At 52.1% G+C, this 25683-nt stretch overlaps 1 long non-coding RNA gene across 1 annotated transcript; it reads left to right on the forward strand.

The window, feature by feature from the left end:
- The first annotated feature begins 796 nt into the window (after positions 1-796).
- On the forward strand, positions 797-10553 carry LOC115894262. Its single transcript, XR_004054340.1, has 3 exons — positions 797-864; positions 1739-2622; positions 5967-10553. It is a non-coding gene; the product is annotated as an uncharacterized LOC115894262 (long non-coding RNA).
- The last annotated feature ends 15130 nt before the right edge of the window (positions 10554-25683 follow it).

Consider the following 25683-nt stretch of genomic DNA (forward strand, 5'->3'; position numbering starts at 1 on the left):
CATGTCTCAGTTGTCGGGGACCCCATCCTCCCTCACCGGGGAGCTTGGCGTTGGGCTGCCACGTCTCGGTTGTTGGGGACCCCGCGCTCACAGGCTCCTACACTCATCAGTGCCTCTCCTTAGGAATCTTCAAACAGTGACCGCGCAGCCTCGGTTCGTGGTTCCCTTGGCTGTGCGGGGCCTGTTCTGTGCATCTGGTGCGTGTTCCCACTGGAGAAGCCACCCGGGCCCTGGACTCGGGGCTCCGACTCCCTTAAGCCTCCACCTGGCCAGGTGTCCCTGCAGGGGCCACTTCTGTGCTCTGCTGCCCCAGTCACCTCATCCGTAATGATGGGGAAGGACGGGCTGAGCTCCCAGGCCCGTCAGCTCCGGCGTTTGACAATTCTAGGACAAGCCTCGCCCAGCCTGCAATGAGGACACGTTCCTGCTGCAGTGCCCCCCCGCCAGCATGTGTGCTGTGCTGCTGATGCAGTGCCCCCGCCTCCGGCAAGTGTGCTGTGCTGCTGATGCAGTGACCCCCGCTGTCACCTGTGCTGTGCTGCTGATGCAGTGCCCCCGCCGGCACGTGTGCTGTGCTGCTGATGCAGTGCCCCCGCCGCTGGCAAGTGTGCTGTGCTGCTGATGCAGTGCCCCCGCCGGCACATGTGCTGTGCTGCTGATGCAGTGCCCCCGCCGGCACGTGTGCTGTGCTGCTGATGCAGTGCCCCCGCCGGCACGTGTGCTGTGCTGCTGATGCAGTGACCCCCGCCGGCACGTGTGCTGTGCTGCTGAGGACACTGTGCACCCAGACAGCCACATCCTGGATTTTCTTTTCATAGATGGGAGTTCACAGCGAAGTGGAGGCCATAGGGGAAGGATGAAAAGGTGGGGTCCTGGGGGAGAGGACAAGTGCTGAGGGGGGGTCCACAGATGGGGGCCATAGGGAGGGGTGCGTAGGTGGATGGGGCTGTGGGGAGGGGCGCTGCTGGTGGGGAGTCAGGAGAGGTACACAGCTGGGTGGGGCTATTGGAAGGGGCACACAGGTGAGGAGGGGCATGCAGGTGGGGGGGTCGTAGGGAGAGACACATGGGTGGGAGGGGAGTGGGGAGGGGTGTGCTGGTGGGGGGGCCGTAGGGAGGGGCATGCTGTTGAAGGGGCTGTGGGGAGGGGTATTCTGGTGGGGGTCCATGGGGAGGGGCACACTGTTGAGGGGGCTGTGGGGAGGGGCACGCAGGTGGGGGGGTCATAGGGAGGGGCACGCAGGTGGGTGGTGAGTGGGGAGGGGTGTGCTGGTGGGGAGGCCGTGGGGAGGGGCACGCTGTTGAAGGGGCTGTGGGGAGGGGTGTTCTGGTGGGGGGCCATGGGGAGGGGCATGCTAGTGGGGGGGCTGTGGGGAGGGGCACGCAGGTGGGGGGGTAGTGGGGAGGGGAGCACAGGTGGGTGGGGCCGTGTGGAGGGGTGCGCTGGTGGGCAGGACCGTGGGGAGGAGCACGCTGGTCGGGGGCCTTTGGGAGGGGTGCGCTGGTGGGGGTGTCGGGAGGGGCGCACTGGTTGTGGGGGCGGTTGGGGAGTGGGTGTGGGCAGAGACAGGTGTGTTGCAGACCCTCCAACATTTCTGCTTCCAGGTAAAACCTGCATGTGTGCGGAATGCGTGGCATCTAATGTCAGTCCTCCCTTCAGTTGCTGTCATTTGAAAGAAATTGTATGTGTTTGTTTAACAAACATAAATTGAGTGCCTACTGTGTACCCACACTTCTAGATCCTGCAGTTGCTGCCGCCACAGCTGTGGTTAGGGCAAGTCTCAGCTCCCTGGAGTGAGTGCTCCTGTGGGCCATCAGGTGACATGGGGACAGATGCCACAGAGGAGTGCAGAGGAGGGACCAGGGAGTGCTGTGGGATCCAGGCTCTCTGAGAAGGTGATGCGTGAGCCGAGGCCCAGGGTTGGGGTGGGGTGGTGCCTGGGTGAGTGGATCAGGTAGGGAGGCAGCGGGCTGGCGTGGGAATGAGGCAGGAGGCCCAGCCGTGGGGAACTGGAGATCCTGCCTGTTTGAGATGGAAGCCACTGAACAGATGAGGACTGAAGTTTGGAGTCAGAGGAGGATGGTTTACTGCCTCTGATTGGCACACAGCTGCCGGTGTGTGTGCGTTGTGTGTGTGCAATGGTGAGGCCACTGTGCACCCGGGTAGCTGGCTTCTCATGGGTTAAACACACGCTCACCACACCAGTCAGCACTCACGTCTTTACCCTGGATCCTTTTCTAGAAAGTTAAACACACGCTTACCACACTAGTCAGCACTCACGTCTTTACCCTGGATCCTTTTCTAGAAAGGATCTGAAAAGTAAACATTTTAGACTTTGAGGGCCACAGTCTCTGTTCCTGTCCCTGTTCCTCTCTGTGTTTGTCCTGCCAGACACACACCATGAGGTTACAAAGGCAGGCGGTAGATGAATGTGGCCTGGGGACTATTTGCCAACACCAGCCCCAGAAAATAAAACTTAACGTTTGTGTAAATATCTATACACAGGTATTTCTACCCAGGCGTAATCACCAAGTGCTGGAAGCGACACAAGCGTCCTTCGATGGTGAGTGGATGGCAGGGCCCCCAGGAGACCACAGGAAAGTCACGTAGAGAAGGCATTAGGTGAGCCCTGGGGCGAGGAATCTTCAGAGAAGGCGAAGATTCCTCTGAATCCTCCTTCAGAGGAGTCTGGGGGTGGGAGGGCACAGGACATGGGGTATCCAGGAGCCAAGCAAAGTGGGGGTTTCATGGAGGACTGAGGCACCCTCAATGCTGCAGATGGGGCGTCAGATGTGGGGGAGAACGAGCTGGAGATGGACACGGGCATGGAAGTGTGGATGGCCCTGGGGAGGCCCGTGGGCAGCTGGTGGACAGCAGGAGAAGCGTGGACGGCAGGAGCAGCACGGGATGAGAGAGGCAGGAAGATGGGAGCAGGAGGGGTTGTGTAAAGGAAACAGAACAGGAGGAGTAGCCCCCAGGGCCTGGGACCACAAGGAGATTTCTTTTTTTTTTTTTTTGTGGAGACGGAGTCTTGCTCTGTTGCCCACACTGCAGTGCAGTGGCACAATCTTGGCTCACTGCAACCTCTGCCTTACAGGTTCAAGCCATTCTCCTGCCTCAGCCTCCCTAGTAGCTGGGATTACAAGCATGCGCCACCACGCCTGGCTTATTTTTGTGTTTTTAGTAGAGATGGGGTTTCACCTTGTTGGCCAGGCTGGTCTCGAACTCCTGACCTCAGGTGATCTGCCCGCCTCAGCCTCCCAAAAGTGCTGGGATTGTAGGCGTGAGCCACCATGCCCGGCTGAGGATCTCTCTCTTTAAGAAAGAGAAATATCTGTATTTCTGAATGCGGATAGACTAGTCCAATGGAGAAGCACAGAAGGGGGAGAAGGGATATCCTGGAACAGGAAGACGAGGGTGCGATCTGGCGAGCAACTCCAGATGAACAGGCTGAGATGTTCTGTTAGAGAAAGCGAGTGTGTCCCCAGGACAGCACCCAGCGCCATCGTCAGCGCGGCCACGGTGGGAGTCATCAACAGTACTTCTATTTGTAAAACGCACACACTTTCAAACACAGGACATGGTTTTATCTTGAGGACCCCTTGTAAACAGAGCAAGCATCCCCCTTCTGAGGATTTTGAAACAGCCTGGCGGCACCTTGCCCAGCTCTGTCCGCGGTCCGGGGCACAGGCCGTGTCCCCTTCATGCAAGTCTCTCAGGCTCTGTCTCGAGCAATTCCTACCCAGAGGCAGCCCAGTGACCAGTTAGAACAGTTAGGATGCAGCCACGCAGAGGCTTTGGGGTTCATCACAAGCATCCTCGTTGCCCATGCCGTTTTCAGAGCTAAGCCTGCCTCCCTGTGGGTGGGGTGGTGGAGGGGCTGCACTGGACAGCCTCCTGTATAGATGGGGTTCTTCCCTCCATTACACGGAAGCCGTGTTGCCAGTGATGGGATTACATGTGGACCTTCTTTAGCAGGACCTGGGGGGCGGGAATATGGGGAAACAAGTCAGCCTCGACGCATCCTTCCAGCCCCTCTGTGCACTGTCAGGTGCTGTGTGGCATTGCCTGCAGCTGTGGATGGCAGGGTCAGTGCCAGAAAAGATGAATGTCACCCATGGTGTACCCTGGCCGGGGCCTGACTTACCTCGGCACGTGTCCAGCTGTACAAAGCAGGGTCGTTAGTAACCCACTTTCCCCGCAGGCGCCTCTGCAGCACGGGCCTGGCAGCGCTAAATTTAGAATCCAGGAGCAATGGGCGATTTTGGATTTAACATTTTTCATGAGCCTCTTCCGGCGTGTGCGGCCCAGCGAGTTAGCATTGCTCTTAAATGGCTGGGCTGTGGCTCTCCATTCCTGCTCTCTGCCTGGCCAGGTAATAGGAGGATTGGCGTTAATTGAGAATCATCTTCTGACAGCAGCAGGGGAAGCGCTGCCAACCCACAGCAAGCATCGTGCAGCGTCCTCAGGGTGTCCTGGAGCTGGAGCCGGAAGTCCCCCTCCCCACACCCAGGGCACACGCTGCAGACTGCAGGGCCTCACTGTGTGGGCTGCGGCTGCCCCATTATCTGTGTGGCTCATTCAGAAGAGCTGTGGCTGCTCCTCTAGGATGTGAAAAGCTGCGGTGTTGGGGGCAGGGTGTGAGAGCACTGGATGGGCTCTTAGGGGTGTCACCAGTGACATTAGGACAGCCCTTGGTAGTGGGAACTCCAGCAGAGCCAGCTTTAGTTCAACAACAGGACCCCAGACAAAGTTCTGGGGGGACGGAGTTGGGAGAAGCAGACCTTCAGCAGGGCGGGTGAGCCTGCTGCTGTTCTCCCTGAGATACCGTGCTAGGCCCTGCAAAGGCTTCAGAGGGAGTAGCCAGAGAGGCAGAGACTGAAGACACCAGAAATGGGGGACAGGGGATCAGAGGAGGAAGGAAGGGGTGGGGGACAGAAGGCAGAGACCAGGTCAAAGACTTGTAGGTCCCTGAGGACCTCAGGGCTAGAGAAAGTGGGTGCCAGGCAGGAGACGGTCAGGCTGGGGTGGATAGGTGGGTGGGTGGAAGGGTGGATGGACAGATGGGTGGATGAGTGGATAGTGGATGGGTGGGTACAGGTGGGTGGATGGGTTGATGGATGAATGGATGTGTGGATGAATTGGTGGATAGGTGGGTGGGTGGGGGTAGGTGATGAATAGTAGATGGGTGAGTGGATGGGTGGATAGACAGTTGTGTGGATGGTGGATGGGTGGGTGGATGAATAGTGGGTCAGTGGGTTGGTGGGTGGATAGATAGGTAGGTGAGTGGGTGGATGGATGCATGGGTGGGTACATGGATACCTGGGTGGGTGGATGGTGAGTGGATGAGGGTGAGGGGTGGGTGGGTGGTGGTTGGATGGGGGTGGATAGGTGAGTGGGTGGCTGGATGAGTGGATGGATGACGGGTGGCTGAGTAGGTGGATGGATGGTGGGTAGGGAGAGTAGAGGGGACAGTGGGTCATATCTTAAAACACTAGTAGGCATCATTGGCTGTGCTAATCTTACCCCTAAATGCTGAATGAGGAGATGCTGAGTTTGGAACAGTTCTAGAGTTGGGTCCTCACTTTCAGTAAATAACCCAAAGCTCTTAGTCTGTCTCAAGATAAAGTGTTGATGGGTAGAGGAGAGGGTAACTGAAATACTGCCTTGTATATTTGTATGAAATATGTGAAGATGAAAGTTCTTAATTCCTTTGAGACATTGAAAGCCATAAGCTGGGTCATTTAAAAACAAGATCCCCTAAATAGAGATGGATTAAAATGGAACTTCCCAAGGTATTCTGTGCTGCAAGTGAATTCAATGTGATGATTTTGCAAATAGAAAGCAGCACATAGAAGGCCATTTCCTAAGAATCAAGAAAGATGGCTCCGTAACTGACCGCACCCCTCTGTTGATGGATTTTGTCCTTTTGACTTCTCCTGATACCCTCTTTTCTCATCTAACAGAACCTTAAGAACATGCCCCATGCACCAGTAGAGTGGCCAAGCTTCCAGAACAATGCAGGGACTCGGAGCCCATCACAGATGCCCCAGCAGTTACGCCGTCGTGCGCTTTATGGTCTCAGGAAGTGACGATGAGGATTGTGATTGATTAGTGTTTACTGAGCCTTGCTGATTGGATTTCTGCATGGCTTATTGAAGAGGCACTAAAAATCACGTAGGGAACAGCCTGAGAGTTTCTGGTTTGAAATGCTGCCTTATGTGTAATAGCACTTAATGTGGGTTTATTAAGTCAATCAATCAACTAATCATCAATCACAGTCCTCTGACCCAGCCTGCCTTTTCATTGACATCCCCACATCTCTGTCGTAGCTGACATTCTGATCAAACAGATGGGCGGCCCTTTCCAACGAGCGCCAGATCACCTTTGTCTATATTCGCTCTTCTTTGCAAATCCTTTGGAAGTCCTCCTCCACCTGGTGAAATTCTGCTGATTCTTGAAAGCCAGCTCCAGTGTCATAGCCTTGGGGCCTTTCCCTGTGTCCTGGAATCCAGTCCCTGAGCTGCCTGATGGAGGAAGAAGCCCCATTTCCTGGTTTACATGGGCTGCCATGTTAGTGCTGGAATAGTGGTGAGCGTCCCCGTGTCGGGAATGCTGGAGTAGCGGTGAGCATTACCGACAAAGGAACGCTGGAATAGTAGTGAGCGTTCCCATGTCGGTGCTGCAGTAGTGATGAGCGTTCCATGTCGGGAACACTGGAATAGTGAGCGTCCCCGCGTCGGTGCTGGAATAGTGAGCGTCCCCGTATCAGTGCTGGAATAGTGAGCATCCCCGCGTCGGTGCTGGAACAGTGAGCTCAGTGCCCCCTATGTCAGGAAGGGCAGGAGCCCAATCCCTCAGTGTAAGTCAGACTCCGGAGGTTGCTCTGAGAAGTGTGGAGGTGGAAAGGGAGAGCAGGAAGGGGCAGAGCAGGCATGGCCCCAGGACCCAGTTAGGCAGCCCCCGGGATATCAGGCATCAGCCCCAGAGCTTCACTCTTGGTGTAAGTTGGTCGTCTTCACCTATTTCTATAAATTCATTAAGAGAAAAGCATAACGATGTCTTTCTGAACAATGGAACTTTGCAGATTACAAAGGGTTTTTGAGAATGCTTTGCTTTTGACAGCAGCGTCAAATACAATTCCTGCAAATACAGGAAGCGCAGGTTCGGCAGGTAGCACCCTCCTGAGGCCTCGCGGCTCCCTGTGGGTTCGGGTTCGCCTCTTCCCTCTCTCGTTCCTGAGTCAGGTTCTGGGCTCTTCCACTGCATAGACATCCTTGGAGTGGCCACCTGGCTGCCAGGGCCCCTGTTCCACCTTCAGCAGGGAGCGTGTTCCAGCTCCAGCTGTTATCAACAGGGGCCGTGAGATCATGGCCCAGCGTCTGCCCACCCAGCCAGCTGCATCGGGCAGTGGCTGACTGTGCAGTGAGCAGCTCTCACCTTCTCTCTGTGGGCACAGCACCCACCCACCCACTCAGTCCCTCCATGCCAGATGGGAGGTCTGGGGAGCCCCTCCAGCAAACACGCACCGCGCCTTGAGGCCTGGAACAGGGAGGAAATGCATTGCCAATAACCTCTAAGCTCACAGAGGCCAGCCCGGGGCAGAACCATGCAGCCAGCATGGGGCGTCTGCCAGCACGGGTGGGCAGTGAAGAGAGGACGGCTCCCCTGAATCCTGGAGGGGTGGGGGCGCCAGCCAGGCACGAAGCTAAGTGGGCACGGGAGGTCACGGGTGTCTGAGCGGTGGGCCTGCAGCAGCAAGACTCTGGTCTGGTTTTTATAGGCTGTGCGCTGGGCCTGCACGTGGAGGAAGAGCCAGCCCTGCTGGTTCTGAGGCCGCCTCTGCCCCCGGCGAGGGTAAAGGGGGCTCTCAGGGTGGCCTACCTGTGGCCCCAGGGCCACCCTTAGCTTCCTAGGAATGGGCGGCCACAGAACCCTGAGCTGCTCCCAGAGATCTTTCCTGGGGGAAGCCCTGCCCTCTCCTGCTCCCACCTGGCAGCAAAGAGAGGGCGGGGAATGAGGGCCTGTGGTGTGCAGAAGGACTGGTCAGGGAGCAGCCCTTGAGGGTGCTTCTGGTAGGGTCCACCTGCCTCCCAGGGGTCTTCGAGATGCACCTCTGCAGGCTTCTCCTCAGCACTCCTTATCTAGCATGTCAGCCCCACAAAGGGAGGCCTGGGGGCCTCTGTCCATTGCTGGGTCCTCAGGGTCTGGCACAGCGCCCCGCACAGAGTCGGAGTGTGGTCACACTTGCTGATGAACCAGCCTGGCCAACCCCCTGGAGCCGCATGGTTCAGGGCCCACAGCTGGGGCCCTCCAGTGGCGCCATCACATGACAGACCTCAGACTGCTATGTGCCCTCCCACCCTCCTGATGTGGCACCCACAGACCAGCAGGGTCTTCAGGCAGCCCATGCCCGAGGGGGCTCACCCGGCCCCACAGGCCTTTCCACGCTGGTTTATTTTAAACTGTCAGAGTTGATAGCCCAATCCACTTTTTGATGTAACTATGATGGTTTTAGGAGATTTAGACATGATTTCTTTTTATAGCATGAAAAAGAAAAATAGAACTGAATATGTGATAATGATGAATCCTTCGACTTTTGAGTCTGAAATGGCTTCTAGGCATGAGTTATTGCATAATAATTCATGCCCTGTTGTGTCTTACTGCTTAATAAGCCTATGGAAAATGGTGATGTCGGAACTGCCTTTCTGTTGTCATTTTGATGCTGTTGAAATTGTGCTTGTGTGGTAGTTGAGGGGAGAGCTGAGGGCCCTCACTGATGAAGCCATCAAGGGCACCCCCAGGAGAAGCCGTTCACGGGCTGCATACCAGAGGCCAGAAAAAAATGAAAAGATCTGTTGGCATCAACTTCTCCTCCAAGAAACCACAGGATTTCCTACTAATATGGCCACCAGCTTCTCGCTCTCCAGGTATCTCAGCCACAGAGACACTGACTCAGTCCTGGACAGACGTCTGAAGTTGACAGTGTCTTAGGTGGAAACAGCCATTTGCATTTGCGTAGGTGTGGGTTTGCTTGCACCCAAGGCCTCCATCACAGGGCATGGCTCCTGACATCCAGCTCGAAAAGGGCAGAGAATCCTTAGGGCCGCTGGTCCCACGTGGCGGACCCTGGTCCCTGCCTTTATCATGGCTTCGGGCCACAACTCACCTTCTCACTAGACCGTGAGCTCGTGGGGCTCAGACCCCTTCTGCTCTCACCTCAGAACCCACCAGCAAAGGCCTGTGGCCGAGCCAGTCACTGTGAGCCAGAGTGGGATCAAAGCAGGTGTGAAAGGAGCGTCTGCGTTAGTAGCGCAGTCTGCGCAGTTTCACTAGTTGGGAATCTTTATTCTGAGGAGTTAATCCAAGACGTGTTTTCTAAGCAGCTCAGGACAAGGACTGTGGCCCAGATGTTTCTCTCACCACAGAGACGACTCTGACACGCACTGGGGCATTGCGTGAACGCTTCGCGAACCCGTGCACCCGGCCACTGACCCGTCGCACAGCGAGCCCTGATCTGCGCTGCAGGAAAATGGCACTTGGGGAGGGAAGAAGCCCCGTGGCCAGGAGCAGCCTGGGCCATGTGTGTTACACACAGCAATAGACGGATGCTCCTGCCCCTCTCTCTGTCCACCACTTTCCAGCCAGGAGACACGGATCAAGTCCCTTCTCCCCTCTGGGCCTTCGTGTACAACACAGGGAAGCTGACCTGTGACGGCCAGGCTCTTTCAGGTCTGGGCGGTTCCTGTGCCCCAGGACCAGGTGTTCAGGCCCATCAGGCCCCATCCTCTTCCCAGGGCAGAGCCAGTTCTGTCTGGGGGCTCCCTGGGAAGAATGCTGGGAGTCAGGGTTAGTGAGGACAGGGCACGAGCTGCACCCTGAGGGCCACTGGAGGCCACAGAGTCCTGTCCACACCGTGACTGTGACCCAGGGGCCATCCACAGGTTTCCTTTGTTCTGGTGAGCAGGCCACAGAAACTGGCTCCAGCAGCCAGCGGAGCTGCAGAGTGATCAGGCGACTGCTATCGAGGGCGATTCCGCTGTCGCCGCTGCCCTGAGGGACTCTCTCAAGGCCTGGGGACCCCTCACCCCTCACGGAAGACTGGCTCACTGGCACGGCCAAAAGCAACTTTGTTTTATCTTTAGCCGGCTGCTTGTGCTCGTGTATTTATACACAGGAGAAAGTGCAGCTGGCCATGGGAGAAGTTCATTTTGTTTAATTTTTAATCAGAGACCACTGCAGAGTTGCACTCGACAAATTTGAGTGCAGAGGAGGGCTCGTTGCATGGGGCTCCTAAGCTCGTGGACAGAGCCCCAGGCCACTGCCTGACCCTCCCAGCTGGAGTCAGGCCAGACTCCAGCGACACTTCCGGAATGCTCCACACAGCCGGTGTCCTGCTTCCCCACCCTGGGAGCACCTCACGCGAGTGTCCTCGGTGATTCTGCATCTTTAATCCTCCCCATTTTTTGTTTGTCTGTTTTTGAGACGGAGTCTCCCTCTGTCGCCCAAGCTGGAGTGCAATGGTGCAATCTCGGCTCACCACAACCTCCACCTCCCAGGTTCAAGCAATTCTCATGCCTCAGCCTCGCGAGTAGCTGGGATTACCTGCATGCACCACCACGCCCAGCTAATTTTCGTATTTTTAGTAGAGATGGCTGGTCTCAAACTCCTGACCTCAAGTGATTCACCAGCCTCGGCCTCCTAAAGTGCTGGGATTACAGGCATGAGCCACTGTGCCTGGCACCCGCTTTAATTTTGTTTGACTTAAACAAAGTGGCATCATTTAGTGGAATGGGGTCACGTGAGTTTCGCTGCCAGAGGTCCTGAGTTGGAATCATGGTTGGGCCACTTCACTACTTGGGGCAATGACCCTTCTTCTGGGCAGCAGTGTCCTCATCTGTAAAGAAATGACAGTAATGCCCTCCTCCTGAAGGTGCAGGTTCCATGGCGAGATGCACATAAGGTGCCTGGCATGTGACTGGTGTTCAGGCACCGGTCCCTTCCCTCCATTTCCAGAAGCCTTTGTGTGTTCGTGCCTCCCCAGCTGACTGGAGCATCACACCTCAGGTCTTCCCTGGGCGGTGTTCTGCTCTGAACCCTTCTAAGCATGACAGAAAGTGGACTCAGCCTGCCGGGCAGGCAGATGAATTGCACGAAAGTGTCTACCTCAGTGTCCTCGTCAAAGGCATGTGGCAGATGCCCTTGGAATGAGGATGAGCCCTGCCACAGCCATCAGCTGTCTGGGCATCACTCTGAGCAGCACCCTGCAGCCTCCCTGGAAAGCTGGTGTTCTATGGCCTCTGCAGCTTGTCTCGGCCTCGCCAGGCAGGGTGACAGAGTAACCTCCTGGCTGGGTGCGATTGTGGTGCTAGTCAGCTGCCTGTGAGAGCAGGCAATCTAGCCATCCTCTGTGGACCTGCATGGTGCCCTCCAGACACCCACGAGGAGAATGTGGTGATGTGGGGAAGGAGGGAGCCCAGATACTGCAGAGGGAACAGACCAGCCTGGACTCCCCTGTGGATAGAGCCCCGGTGGGTGAGGCACCCTGCTTCCCAACTTCCCTCCAGCATGCAGCTGCAGGGCAGGGACCGTGCAGATCAGTGCCCTGCAATGAACAGCCGGGCAGTGTGCGGACAGTGCTGCAGACCCAAGCTGGCCACATGACGCGGGGGTGCCCGAGTGCCCGAGAACTGACAGCTCTTGGAGTCCGCAGCCACACGGCAGGGCCTGGTTCATTCCCGACGTCCTGGTGAACGCCCTGCGCACCTTCCCTGTGCGGAGCCCACCTGTGCTGCCCACTGCCCCCACAAAATTCCTCCTGGGAACGGCCCTCTGTAACCAGGACTCGTGTGGGCCATCGTGGTTACGGCTATGTGCTCGGCCCTGTCACATCCCACCAGAGATCAGAGGCCCCGGGAAGCACTGCAGTGCTGGGGTTGCAGAGCAAATGAGCTCAGAGCCAGGATTCAAGGCCGGGGCTGAAAGGCAGGGCTCGGCTGCCTCTTGTGTGTTGACGTTTAGCACGAGGTTTGCAGGACTGGGTGTGTCATTGTGCCTGGATTCATTCTGGATTTGGATTTCTACTTCATTTTTAATATATTTAATTTAAAGCAACTATCTGATTTCTGGGCTGATATTCAGAGGTCAGAGACCAAAAATGGAGAAAGGGCAATGCGATTCATGCTTATCTGTGAATTATCTGCATGAAGCACGGGGCCTGGGCCATAGCCTTCACTTAGATGTTGCTAATCAGTGAATAAAAAAGTCGAATTCCACAAATGGTCTGATCTTATGCAAAATAATTTTAAAATGTTAAGAGGAGACTCTGAAACAATGAAATGGCCACCATTAGACTTAAAGCTTGGCCTGTCCAGGTGTCAGAGCAGAGTGGTGTGTGATCTGTCCGATGGAGTCGTGGTAAAGTAGTATTTGAGGCCATTCATTCAGCAAACATGTCCTGGGCTTCGGATGCTCTGTGAAGTACTCAGGATAGAAAGCAAGTAAAACACACTCTCCTGCTCGGAAGGGCCTACAGTTTAGTCCGTTCACGTGAAACAGTGGGGGCGGGATGTCAGGAAAGGCCCGTCCGCATTGCGGGTGCAGAATCCTAGCCCAGGGACCCAAGTTCCCCCTTGAGAGGCAGCTGGACTTGGGGCGGGGGTTGTGCTCCTCTTTCCAGCTGTCTTGGGCCCCACCTGAGGCAGAGGCAATGGCCCAGCAGCGTCAGGAAGGTTCAGAGGGCTGGTGCTTGCGGGCCCCGTCTCCTGCACAATCAGGATCATAGCCCTAAGTGCCACGCACAAGCCTGAGAAGAGCGAAGGGTCTCCTGACCTTCATGCCTCTACAGTCAGCCCAGACCCTCGCAAGGGGGAGCTGCAGAGACCCTCTTGGGGCATCTGTAGCAAATAAAACACTTTGTCTTCACAACAGCCAAGCAAAGTTCTTCCTCCTGCTGAGGGAACAGATCCCGTGTGACCTTCACGCCTTCATGGATTGGAAACTGCTAATGTGTGTTCCTTTTGAAATATACAAGATGCTGGGCGTGATTAAACTGAGGGAAGGTTAAGGTGAGTTACTCCTTTGTTTAAACTTTGGCTTCTTGGGTAGTCTTATTAAGGGAAGGGATTTAAAGTGCTTAAATATTCAATAGGACAAAGGGCATGTTGTGGTTCAAGACTGATGTATTGCCATACAGGATGCGATCTGTTCCAAGGGCCGTAAAGCAGTCAAGTGAGCTCGCTGTGGTTGGAGCCAGCCAATTATAACACCTCCTGAAGTCACAGGGACACAATCTGCACGCTCCTGCAGGCTCCTGGGATGGCTTGGCTGGCAGCTTGGACAGCTGGGCTCCTCCAGGCACTTCCAAGCCCCCTTCTGTCCTGTCAAGGTCATCCTAGCCATTCCCCCGTGGCTGTCTCCCTAGCCAATAGCTAAAGTCACCTGCAGACCAGCCTTTAAAGATAGGATGCCCCTCGCTTCCCTTCAACATCCACTTGACTTTTTGCAAAATCCTTATCTTAGACATTCCTCCTTATGCTTAAGATACGTCCTTTGGTGGGGTCCTCTCTTGGGGCGAATCCATTCAGGGCTCACAGCAAGAGGGGAGCACACAAAGGAGAAGAAGGACTGGATTAGGGGACAGGAGCATTGGGAGAGTGTCAAATTGTCCATCTCTGCATTTTGTGGCTTCTCTGAGCATTTCCTCGTGGGCACTGGGAGGATGATGTTTGCTCTGGGAACCAACCAATGTCAACATGAGAACCGAGTGCTGCTTGTTGAGTGAGGCCTGAAGAACTGGAATCTGGAGTCAGACAGGCCTGGGCTTGTATTTCACATCTGCCACTCGTTGTGGGGCCAGAGTGGCAATGACTTACCTTCCTTGTGCTTCGGTGCCTGCATTTGTTAAGTGGGGATAATAGCATTTAATTCATTTCGATGAGGATGTTTTCAGGCTTAATGCTATAATTTATGGAACTAGTGCTTGGCTCCGTGCGGAACCTCAAGGAATGGCAGCCACTTTTAAAGTTATTACCACAACGATAGTGTTATTATCACTCTTACTCCTACTTCCATTACCATAACTACAATGCACGATGCAGAAGCCCTTCAGAAAGCGCGGAGCCCCTTGCACGTGCCAGGGCTGATTCTGGGTAATGTCCAGGCTCACCTGATGAGGGCTGTAATTACCCAGAACTTGCTACTGGTCTTTCCTGCCGGTAACCCTTGCAGAACAGCCACTGGGAGCCTTTTATATCCTGTGTCATAAAAACAACTCTGATTGAGTTCTTATGAAGTAGGGTGTGTAATGGCCCCACCTGTCACAGAAGCGGAATGCACATCCAGATTGAAAATGACCAGGACTCTGTTGCTTCTGTGCGGGCGAGCTGTGACTTGCACTTTGTAGCTGCACACACTGGTGCATCCTTGTGCACATAATGACTGCCTCAGGCCAGTGTGTGCATGTGCAGATGGCACTGCCCTTCCCTTCAAGCTGTGCTAGTGAAATACCTCTCACATCCACCCGGTGAGGCCCAGGCCTCTTCCTGTCTCAGCCTTCTTCACTCTCATCTCAGCCTTTTTCTTCCTAGTTGAGGTGTTGATGAGTTAGTGCAGTCAGTCATTCACATCAACAAGCATGTATAGCGGGCCTGCGGTTTAGCAGCACCGGTGACACCAGCTAGGAATCCAGCGTGTGGGCTGCCCACTCTGTGGGGCACATGCATCGGGGCCCGAGAGAGCAGGAGGAGCTTGTGTGCTTTCTGCTTGGCTGAGGAAACCAAATACAGGGACCAAGGGACAAGTCACCTAGGCACCACACTGTGCTCGCACACACGCAGACGTCCCGCAAGGGTGGACCCCATGTGGGGCCTGGCCTGTGCCCAGCACTGGGTTAGAATGTGGCATCGTGCCTGTCTTAGTGAGCTCACACCTAGATGAGGGATGCTCTGGTGAACACACAATTTAATCTTCAATAGAATCCAAACAGGTAAATATCAGGTTTTAGAAGGGGAGAAAGACCACGTTTGGCAAAGAGGCACATGATGGCTTTGAAGATCCGGAAAATGTGGAGCTTGAGGTGAGTGAGGCCTGTGCTGGGATGAGAAATAGGAGTTCAGCCGAGGGGACTCATGAGATGCAGCCAGAGGAATGGTGCCAGGGTGCACACACACGGGAACCCCCTGCCACGGAACATACACAGGAGAACCCTCTGCCACGGTACACTCACACAGGAATGGGATGTGAGTCAGACAGTGACGAGTGATGGTCCCCCACGCCAGGCAGACAAGCTGAGGTGGAGCTAGGTGGCAAGAGGGCGGAGAGAGGTCTCCGTGTGTGTGCTCTGTGGCAGGGGGTCCCCGTGTGTGTGCACTGCAGGGCAGGGGGTCCCCATGTGTGTTTACCATGGCAGAGGGTCCCCGTGTGTGTGCACTGCAGGGCAGGGGGTCCCCGTGTGTGTTTACCATGGCAGGGGGTTCCTGTGTGTGTGCACTGCAGGGCAAGAGGTCCCCGTGTGTGTGCACCCTGGCAGGGGGTCCCCGTGTGTGTGCACCGTGGCAGGGGTCCCCATGTATGTTTACTGTGGCAGGGGGTCCCCGTGTGCATTCATGGTGACGGGGTTCCTGTGTGTGTTCACCGTGGCAGGGGGTCCCTGTGTGTGTTCACCGTGGCAGGGGGTCCCCGTGTGTGTGCACTGCACGGCAGGGGGTCCCCGTGTGTGTGTACTGCAGGGCAGGGGGTCCCCGTGTGTGTGCACTGCAGGGCAGGGGGTCCCCGTGTGTGTTTACCATGGCAGGGGGTCCCCATGTGTGTTCACCGTGGCAGGGGGTCCCTGTGTGTGTTCACCGTGGCAGGGGGTCCCCGTGTGTGTGCACCGTGGCAGGGGGTCCCTGTGTGTGTGCACTGCAGGGCAGGGGGTCCCCGTGTGTGTGCACTGCAGGGCAGGGGTCCCCCTGCGTGCACACTGCACTTCATGCACACAAATAGGAGTTTACCTGGAAAGGACAGACTAGCTTGGAAGCTGTTATAATAATTTCAGGTAAAGCGGTTTAGGCTAGATGGACTGGCTGTGGAACCGGAGAGGAGATGCAGCTTTCATCCTGGGGAAGGGGTGAGAGATGACACGAAGGGTGGGTTTGTGAAAAGGAGAAATAGGTGTCAGGGAAGAACCCTAAAAGGCCCCTGGACCTGATCTCCCAAGAAACACGCCTCAGCTGCTCTTGTGATCATTTAAATGTGACAGAATTAAATCTTCACTAGTCAGAATTTCATCCTAGCACCCCCTCCCATCTGCAGAACACTGATACCTGGTATTGGGAGTGGTGGCCAAGACTCCAGAGAAGCAAGTCAATTAGATGCAGTTCTACCAGGGGAATTTAGCCAGGGAAAAGGCAACCCTGCCCGAACCAGAGCATCCACCAGGGCCTCAGGATGCCCCCTGGAGAGCCCCACCAGCCGCCAGTCTTCTGCAGCTAACAGGCTGTGGTCAGGCAGGGGTCAGTTGGATGTTGGGGTAACCTAGTGTGCACCTGCTTTCCAGCCTAGAGGACTTGGGAGCTCTTGCAGGCAGGCGAGGTGACCCTCTGCAACCCAATCAGCCAAGCCCTTCCCCAGACATCACCGACCCCAAAAGGCTGACTACACTCCCATTTAAAATTAGAATCACAAACCAATACCTCTCATAATAGAAGCTATTTTCATATATAAATCAATATATTTCCCTTTCTCTTTCTGTAAGGAAGACAGAGGATTGTAATTTATTTCTCTTTCCTTCTGTGTATAAACTGATTTTTTCTTGTTATAAAAGAAAGAGAATTCTAATTTGCTGCTTTGGAACAAGCCCAGGAATGGAGCCTAAGTATATGGATGGAACTCTGGAGATTACAGAGTGAAGTTCAGCTGACCTGGTGCCACAAATTAAGCTGCAGTCCACTTAAGCTGCCAACAACAATAAATTAAGCTATTGTGCTTGGAGGACGTTGGGATTGGCACTGCATGCGATCAAGGCTGTATTAAGTGGAGGCACTTACTCCCTCGCTTCTGCCGCCAGCCCTAGCTGAGGGGCTTGGCGTCTACTTTTCCTTGAAATGCGTGATGTCTGAACTTCCATTTCAGCACGCATATCATCAGCACGGTGCCCCGGGGTGCTGAGAGTTCACGTTGTTCTTGGTCATTTAACAGGGTAAGGGTGATAAAGTCAGGAGATTCGCCTTTTACGAAATAACATGAACATTCTCTAAAGGGAGACCTCTGAGTAGTAGAGGTGGGCTGAACCACAAGACGCACTGATGAGGCCCGTACTCTTTTCCTTTTCATCTGAGGTCATTCTGTCTGGCTCTTCCTACCCCCAGAGGCCAGTCATGGTTTTGTTTACAAAATGACACAACGCAGCCTCTAGAAACCTTGTTGTGGGATGACTCAGAGGTGATGAGCCTCAAATGAGTTGGAGGTTCTAATAAGGGGGTTACATATTCCACACTCCCACAACTGCCTTCAAATCTATGGAAATCTTACAGAAAAGAGTGTAGTCAGCCATTTGGGGTCGGTGATGTCTGGGGAAGGGCTTGGCTGATTGGGTTGTAGAGGGTCACCTCGCCTGCTTGCAGGAGCTCCCAAGTCCTCTAAGCTGGAAGGCAGGTGCACACTAGGTTACCCCAGTCATCCAATTGCACCCAATTTACTTGCTTCTCTGGTCTTGCTGGTCTTTCCTCCAAGTAAATCGTTAGTTATTCTGAGCTTGTAGAGAGGGCTAAGGTCACTCCTTTTCTCTCTTTCTTTGTCTCTTCCCCTTCTCTTTCTTGTATTTGTGTCCCACATACAGGCATTTGAGGTGGCTCATAAATCAGTCGTAGCAGACAATGCTGCTGTCGGGAATAAGGGCAGAAAAGAGAATCCACAAATGGGCGTGAGGAGTTCCGGGTTCCCAGCACGAGTGTCTTCTGGTGCTAAGTCGTAGACTGCAGATGCTGTGCACTGAGACACTTTCCCTCACACCTGTCACCATGCCCTCCCCTCCCCTGGGGTGACTCTAACACAGCTCTCCTTGCTCTCTGGAATGTTCTAATGTTCCCTAAATTAGTCGACGCCCATCCAACCTGAGGCAGGATGATGCAACTTGTGGCTTCACAGAAGCTTGAATTTGGTCACCAGGGCCCTGTCTGGGCCTCTAGCCATTGATTTACCAGGTTCAGTGGGCAGCTTGTGCTGTCCGGGCTGACCCCTGCCTGCCTGACCACAGCCTGTTAGCTGCAGAAGACTGGCTGGTGGGGCTCTCCAGGGGGCATCCTGAGGCCCTGGTGGATGCTCTGGTTCGGGCAGGGTTGCCTTTTCCCTGGCTAAATTCCCCTGGTAGAACTGGCAGGCCTCTCCTGAGCCGCCATGGTGGAGGGCTGAGAGCCCACCTCCTGCAGCTCAGCCCTGCATATCCACCTGGAAAGGCACAAGTCCCTGCGAGGGACCCCATCTGGGTCCAAGGATGGCTGGGAGTTGCATTAAAGCTTTCTCTTCTTTCACTCTTATCTGGTGAGTCTGTGTATTTTTGTGTAGGGACCCACTTCACTTGTTTAGAGGAATAATGATACATACTTTTTACCTTTCAGACAAGAAATTTAGTCTTTAATTAGATTAAAACATAGGGAAACATAAAAACACAAAAGCAAAACAGATTCATTTGCAAAAATGAACTTATTCTTGGAACTAAAATGTAGTTCTCGGAATGAGGTTCTGTAATGACTTAGAGCTCACGGTAGATCATACATTCAACCCCGGTTTTTCTAAAAGAGATGAACATGCTGTTTAAATGACTGTTTTTGTTGTTGTTGTTGTTGTTGTTGTTGGGGTTTTTTGATGGAATTTCCCTCTTGTTGCCCAGGCTGGAGTGCAATGGCGAGATCTTGGCTCACTGCAACCTCTGACTCCAGGGTTCAAGCTATTCTCCTGCCTCAGCCTCCTGAGTAGCTGGGATTACAGGTGCCCGCCACCACACCTGGCTAATTTTGTATTTTTAGTAGAGACGGAGTTTCACCATGTTGGTCAGGCTGTTCTTTATCTCCTGACCTCAGGTGATCCACCCACTTCGGCCTCCCAGAGTGCTGGGATTACAGGCGTGAGCCACTGTGCCTGGCCTAAATGGCTGGTTCATATAATGATCCTTCCCAGAGGGCTGAGGCTGGCACGCTAAGTCACAACATGGTGGTGGGATTACCGAAGGGGTGAGTACGGAAATCAGATCCAGGAACAGGCACTTGGTCCAGTTCCATCTTTGACAGCACAGATAGAAAACGCCAGTGATGTTAGCTACACGTACAGTGGATAATATATTTTAAAGACTTGTTGTTCCGTTGTTAGGTTGCAGCCACCACAAAAACTTTTCAAAAATCAGACCGTGGAGGTCCTGTGCAGCCCATCCCTAGCCACAAACCCAAGTCGGGGTGGAGAAAGAATGTGTCCATTTGAGCAGGTGCAGCGACCCTGTCAAAGAAGACATGCGACCCTGCACCCCGCAGCCCCACGCCGGCAGCTCTGTGTTCCAGCCTGGCTCAGCCCCACGCCGGCAGCTCTGTGTTCTAGCCTGGCTCAGCCCCACACTGGCAGCTCCATGTTCCAGCCTGGAGTCAGGCTCACCCACACATCTAGTTGGCCACTCCCCAAACCACCAAACTCATTTCCTCACAGTCCTTCTGGCCATGCTGACAACCTGGGCTTTCTGCCTCAGGGCCTTTCTCCAACTGCTCCACCCATTCATAGACCCTCCCTGTTCCCTGTCTTGCCTCATCTAGAACTTTGGGCCATCACTGAGCTGTGCTGCAGCCACTTGAGCGCACGGATTTCCACTCCCTAGACTTTTTTAGCCACCATACTGCTGCCTCCATGCAGACATCTTCACATTTATTTTTTTTTAAGATATCCAGGTTTTTGTTTGTTTTGAGATAGAGTCTCGCTCTGTTGCTCAGGCTAGAGTGCAGTGACTCGATCTTGGCTCACTACAACCTCTGCCTTCCAGGTTCCAGCAATTCTCCTGCCTCAAGCCCCCCTAGTAGCTGGGATTACAGGTGTGTGCCACTGCGTTTGGCTGTTTTTTGTATTTTTAATAGAGATGGTTTTGGTAATGTTGGCCAGGCAGGTTTTGAACTCTAGGCCTCAAGTGATCTGCCTGCCTCCCAAAGTGCTTGGGTTATAGACATGAACCGCTGTACCCAGGCAAAGATACTGAGTTTTAAAATGTGCATCCACTCTTTTTAGTATCCAATCTATGAGTTTTTGACAAATGCATGCTGGAGCAGCCACCACCGCAATTGAGACGTAGAATCCACACTGGCCGGCTCCCCTGAGCTGTTCCATGTGGCTGAGTCTCCCCTCCCTCCCCCTTAGCCACCGACAGCCTGTGAGCTGGTCTTCATCTCTGCATTTGCCTTTTCCAGAAGGCCATATAAATGGAATCATACATGTAAATATACGATCAAACATGTAAATGGGGTCAAAAGTAAACATGTTTTACTAAACACAGTGCATCTGAGATCCCTCCACGCTGATGCAGGCGCAGTTCCTTCTTTATCGCTGATGAGTGCTCCTTTGCACGGACGTACCACAGGTGATCTGTTCTCCGGGGCTGGGTATTTGGGTGAGTATGAGGACGAGGATGAATAAGGCTGCTATAAACATTTCATGCAGATTTATGTGTGGTCATAGTTTGCTTTACTCTCACCTGCTCAGGAGAGCCCTAGTCATGTGGGAAGTGTTTGCTGAACTTGATAAGAAACTGCCAGTTTCCTGAGGAGGTTATGGCATTCTGCATTCCTACCAACACTGGAGGTGCATTACAGATGCCCACACCCTTGCCAGAGGTGATATGATCTGTCATTTTAATGTTCGCCTTGCTGGTAGGTATGTAGAGGCATTTAATTGTGGTTTTCGTTTGCGTTTCTCTAATGACTCCATGTTGAGTCTCTTTTCATGTATATATTTTCTATCCATACATCTCTGGTGAATTATCCAAATTTTTGTCCTTAAAAAAAAATTGGGTGGCGGTTGATTGGATAAAGAAACTGTGGTCCATAATCACCATGGAATACTACACAGCCGTAAAGAAGAATGAAATCATGGCCTCTGAGCAACATGGATGCAGCTGGAGGCCATTATCCCGGCGAATTGACACAGAATTGGAAAGCCAGATACCGCGTGTTCTTACTTATAAGTGGGAGCTAAATCTTGGGTACACGTGGGCATAAGGAGGGGAACAGTAGATACTGGGGACTCTAAAAGGAGGGAGAGAGGGGGCCCGGACAACTTCCTAGTGGAAACCGTGTCTACTGTCTGGGGGGTGGGATCAATAGAAGCCCAAGCCTCAGTTGGAAAAACTTGCACACACACCCCCTGAATCTAAAATAAAAATGGAAATAAGAAAACTGGGTTGCATGTTTTCTAACTGTCGAGTTTGAGAGTGCTTCATATATTCTAGATATAAGTTCTCCATCAGATATGTAACTTGTAAATAATTGCTTTTAGTCTATAGTTTGTTTTAAAATTTTTCTTTACAAAGTTTTGAATTTTTCTGAGGTCTATACTTTATTAATTTTTTGAACCAATCATGCTCTTGGTGTCATATCTAACACCTAATTGCCTCACACAAAGTCTAAATAGTTTTCTCCTATTTTTCACTTAAGCTCTTTACAGTTTTGCATTTTCCATTTAGACCTGTGATCCATTTGCCTTAATTTTACAAGCTATGGAAGGCTCTAGGGAGGCTCATTTTGTTGCGTATGCATTTCAATTGTCCAGCACCTTTTGTTGGAAAGATGATTTCTTGAGCTGCCTTTGCAGCTTTGTCAGAAATCAATCGACTATATATTAGTGTGGGATTATTGGACTCTGTTTTCTTCCATTGATCTATGTATCTGTCCTTTCATGAATACCACTTGTGATAAACTCATTTATTTACTTTAGGAGCTTTCTTTTTTCCTAGGATACTTGGAATTTTTCAGGTGGACATTTATGTTTTATGCAAACCAGAAACAGTTTTTTTTCTTCCAGTCTATTCCATATGCCTTTCATTTCTGTATGCTGCTGTGTTGCAGTGGCCAGAACCTCGGTATCATGTTGAAAAGAAGTGGTGGGAGATGACATCCTTGTTTTGTTCCTGATCAGAGGGGATACATTTTTTAATCTTTGACCACTGAGTGTGATGGCAAATTTTAGTATTTTGTAGATGCTCAATATCAGGTTGAGGAATTCCCTTCTATCCCTATTTATATGAGCATGAACCAGTATTGAATTTTGTTGAATGCCATTTCTGTGTTTATTGATATAATCAGGCTTTCTCCTTTAGTCTGGTAACATGGTGGATTACATTGATTGATTTTCAAATGCTGACCAGCCTTACATGCAGTTGAAGTCCCATAGTGTTGATTTGCTATTTGTCTTCAATATTGAGGATTTTAGCTGCTATTATTTTGTGGAGGATTTTTGTGTCCTTGTTTATGAGGAACAGTGATCTCTTTTCTTTTATTGTGGTATGGTATCTTTGTCTGCTCTTGACATCAGAGCAATGCTGGCCTCATCAACTGAGTTGTACAGGCGTCCCTCTCCTATTTTCTAGTTTTATTCCTCCCTTAAATGTTTGTAGAATTTGCCAGTAAAACCTTCTACATTCTGAGTTTTCTTTTTGGGAGGCTGAAATTGTCCCAGAGGTTTATGAGACTATGTTCTCCGTCCCTACCCCCACCTCCCTGCCGCTCTTTTCCCCCTTCTCTGTTCTTCAGATAGGATAATTTATACTTTCTACTTTCACGTTTTTGGGCTCCCCCCACCCTGTTATCTTAATTCTACAATTGAAGCCTCTTCGTGATTTTTTTTCTTTTTTTTTTTTGCTTCTGTTTTATTTTTTCAGTTCTAAAATTTTCATTTTTCTTCTATGGTTTCTATTTCTTTGCTGCAATACCTGTCTTTCTCTTTGTTTCAAGAGTGTTTACCTTTACTCATGGAGCATGGTTATACTAGCTGCTCGAAAGTCTTTGGTAATTCACACACCTGAGCCATCTCAAAGTTGCAAGTGTCCTGGGTGTTTGAGTTATCAGACCTTGACAATTGGGCAGATTTTCCTAGTTCTTAATATGCTGAGTAATTTTGGATTATATCTTGGGCATAGTGGCTATGATGTTGTGAGATGCTGAGTTTGTTTAAATCAATGGTTTTCAACCATTTTGCCCTACAGAGAACATTTGGGAATGTCTGGAGACAATTTTGACTGTTCCAACTGTGGGGTACTACTTACTGGTTTTTAATGGATAGAGACCACGTGCTGCTAAACATCTGATAATGCACAGGACAGTCTCTTTCAACAAGGAATTATCTTGTCCAAAATGTCAGTAGTGCATAAGTTGAGAAACCTGTGTTTGAATCTTCTAGAGAATGTTAAGTTCAGGCAAAAATGCTTTCTCGCCTTCTGTGGGAAGTGATTTTAGCATCAGTTCAGTTTTAAAAGCCTTTGTTCTATGTGCTATGATTGAATTGTGTCCTTCAAATTTATACATTGAAGCCCCACCCCCAGTGTGATGGTATTGAGAGGTGGGGCTATTTAAGGAGGTAATCAGGTTGAGATGAGGTCACAAGGGCGGGGTCTTCATGATGGGATTAGTGCCCTTATAAGAAACACCAGGGAGTTCTCTCTGATTGAGGACACTGAGAATGTGGTCATCTGTAAGCCTGAAAGAGGGTCCTTCCTAGAACTAGACCCTGCTGGCACCTTGATCTCATTCTTCCAGCCTCCAGGACTGTGAGAAAATAAGCTCCTGTGGTTTAAATCACTCAGTCTATGGTATTTTGTCATGGTCGCCTGAGCTGACTAACCCACTCTGCCTCTGTGTTCTGTGCATGTACAGCCTAGAGGTAAGCCTAGGGTTCATGGCGGCTGAGCTGACTAACCCACTCTGGCTCTGTGTACTGTGCATGCACAGCCTAGGGTTCATGGCGACTCACACACATTATTAGGGGGACTTCTTCTCAAACTGTCTGCCCCCGGGAATTCCCCAGTACACTTGGGATCATAGGGGCACCTTCCACAGTCCTTGGCTAGAAAGCTCTGGTTTCTCAGCCATGTGAGAAACTGTATTGCAGTTTCACCTGACTAGGGTGGTTGTCAGGGCAAAGTGGCAAGAGAAAAAAAAAAATTAGTGGGTTCCCCCAATACTTTTGGAACACAGAGGCCCATTTTCTCAGTTCCCCCAGCCAGAGGGATGATGTTTTTCTGGTATTTTAGTGACAATACCCCGTCACTGACGTAGTTTCAGGATGGGGTGGCCTCGGAGCAGGGCCAGGCGAGGAGACAGGGAAAGGACCTTGACGTCCCAGCTAGCTCCCTCTGGTCCTCTTTTTCAGTCCTCTGGTCAAAAAGAAAGGGATTCTCTTGAAGGTATTTCCGCATTGCTGAGAAGTGCTGAGGCTTTGGCTGCCTTCAGGACAAAGCTGAGAGATAAGGAGAAAGAATTCAATAACTTCATGCCTACTGGTCACCTGTCAAGTTCCAACTTCCCGTTCCAATCTGCCTGCTGTTGCCCACTTTTTGGAGTCCTCAGGTGCTAGCTTTTGGTACGCTGTCAGAGTTTTTTGTTGTAGTTGGTGGGAGAGAGCCTGTAGTGGACTTACTGCGTCTTGACCAGGACCAGAGCGATTTATTTTCCTTTTTAGAAAAGAGACAGGGAAGGGAGAGAGCAACTGACTTGAGATGGTAAGTAGATTTTCTTTAGACATAGTGGATATTGGTTTCTTTTTTTGCACTACTTTGAGGTAGTGTGTTAGCTGGCATGAGGTATTGTATTTATACGTTTTTATTTTGTTTGTTTGTATTTTTCTTTTTGAGACAGGATCTCTCTCTGTCACTCAGGCTGGAGGGCAGTGGAGTGATTACAGCTCACTGCAGCCTCGAACTCCCAGGCTCAGTCCTCTCACCTCAGCCTCCAGATAGCTGGGATTACAGGTGTACATCACCACACCAGGCTACGTTTTGTATTTTTTGGTAGCGATGAGGTTTTGCCATGTTGCCCAGGCTGCTCTTGAACCCCTGGGCTTAATTGATCCTCCCTCCTCAGCCTCTCAAAGTGCAAACATTAGAGGTGTGAGCCACTATGACTGGCTGATTTTTGTGTTTGTTGTTGTTGTTGTTGTTGTTGAGATGGGGTTTCACCATGTTTCCTCGGCTGATCTCAAACTCCTGGGCTTAAGGGATCCTTGGCTGCCCAAAGTGCTGGGATTAGAGGCATGAGCCACTGCGCCCAGCCAGCATGATGTATTTTAAATGTATTCTTCTCCTTTGGCAATCCTCCTGAGGAAGGTTGATGGAGTTGGTACTCCAAATATGGAGGCACGAAAGTAGATGTGCTGTCTCGCTCAAGAGACTCCCAGTATGTATTCTTGCACATTCCACATCGTTTCCAAGCCTGTTTTGTAGTCAGTCATGGCCACGTGATTGAGTTCTGGCCAGAAGTGAGCATAGCAATGAGTTGCAACCCTTTCAGGCCCTGCCTGAGGACCCTGTGCAACCTTTCTGCTGTGGTCTGTGCTCCCTTCCTGCTGTGGTCTGTGCTCCCTTCCCGCTGTGGTCTGTGCTCCCTTCCCACTGTGGTCTGTGCTCCCTTCCCGCTGTGGTCTGTGCTCCCTTCCCACTGTGGTCTGTGCTCCCTTCTCGCTGTGGTC

This window comes from Rhinopithecus roxellana, chromosome 17, assembly GCF_007565055.1.
Source record: "Rhinopithecus roxellana isolate Shanxi Qingling chromosome 17, ASM756505v1, whole genome shotgun sequence".
NCBI lineage: Eukaryota > Metazoa > Chordata > Mammalia > Primates > Cercopithecidae > Rhinopithecus > Rhinopithecus roxellana.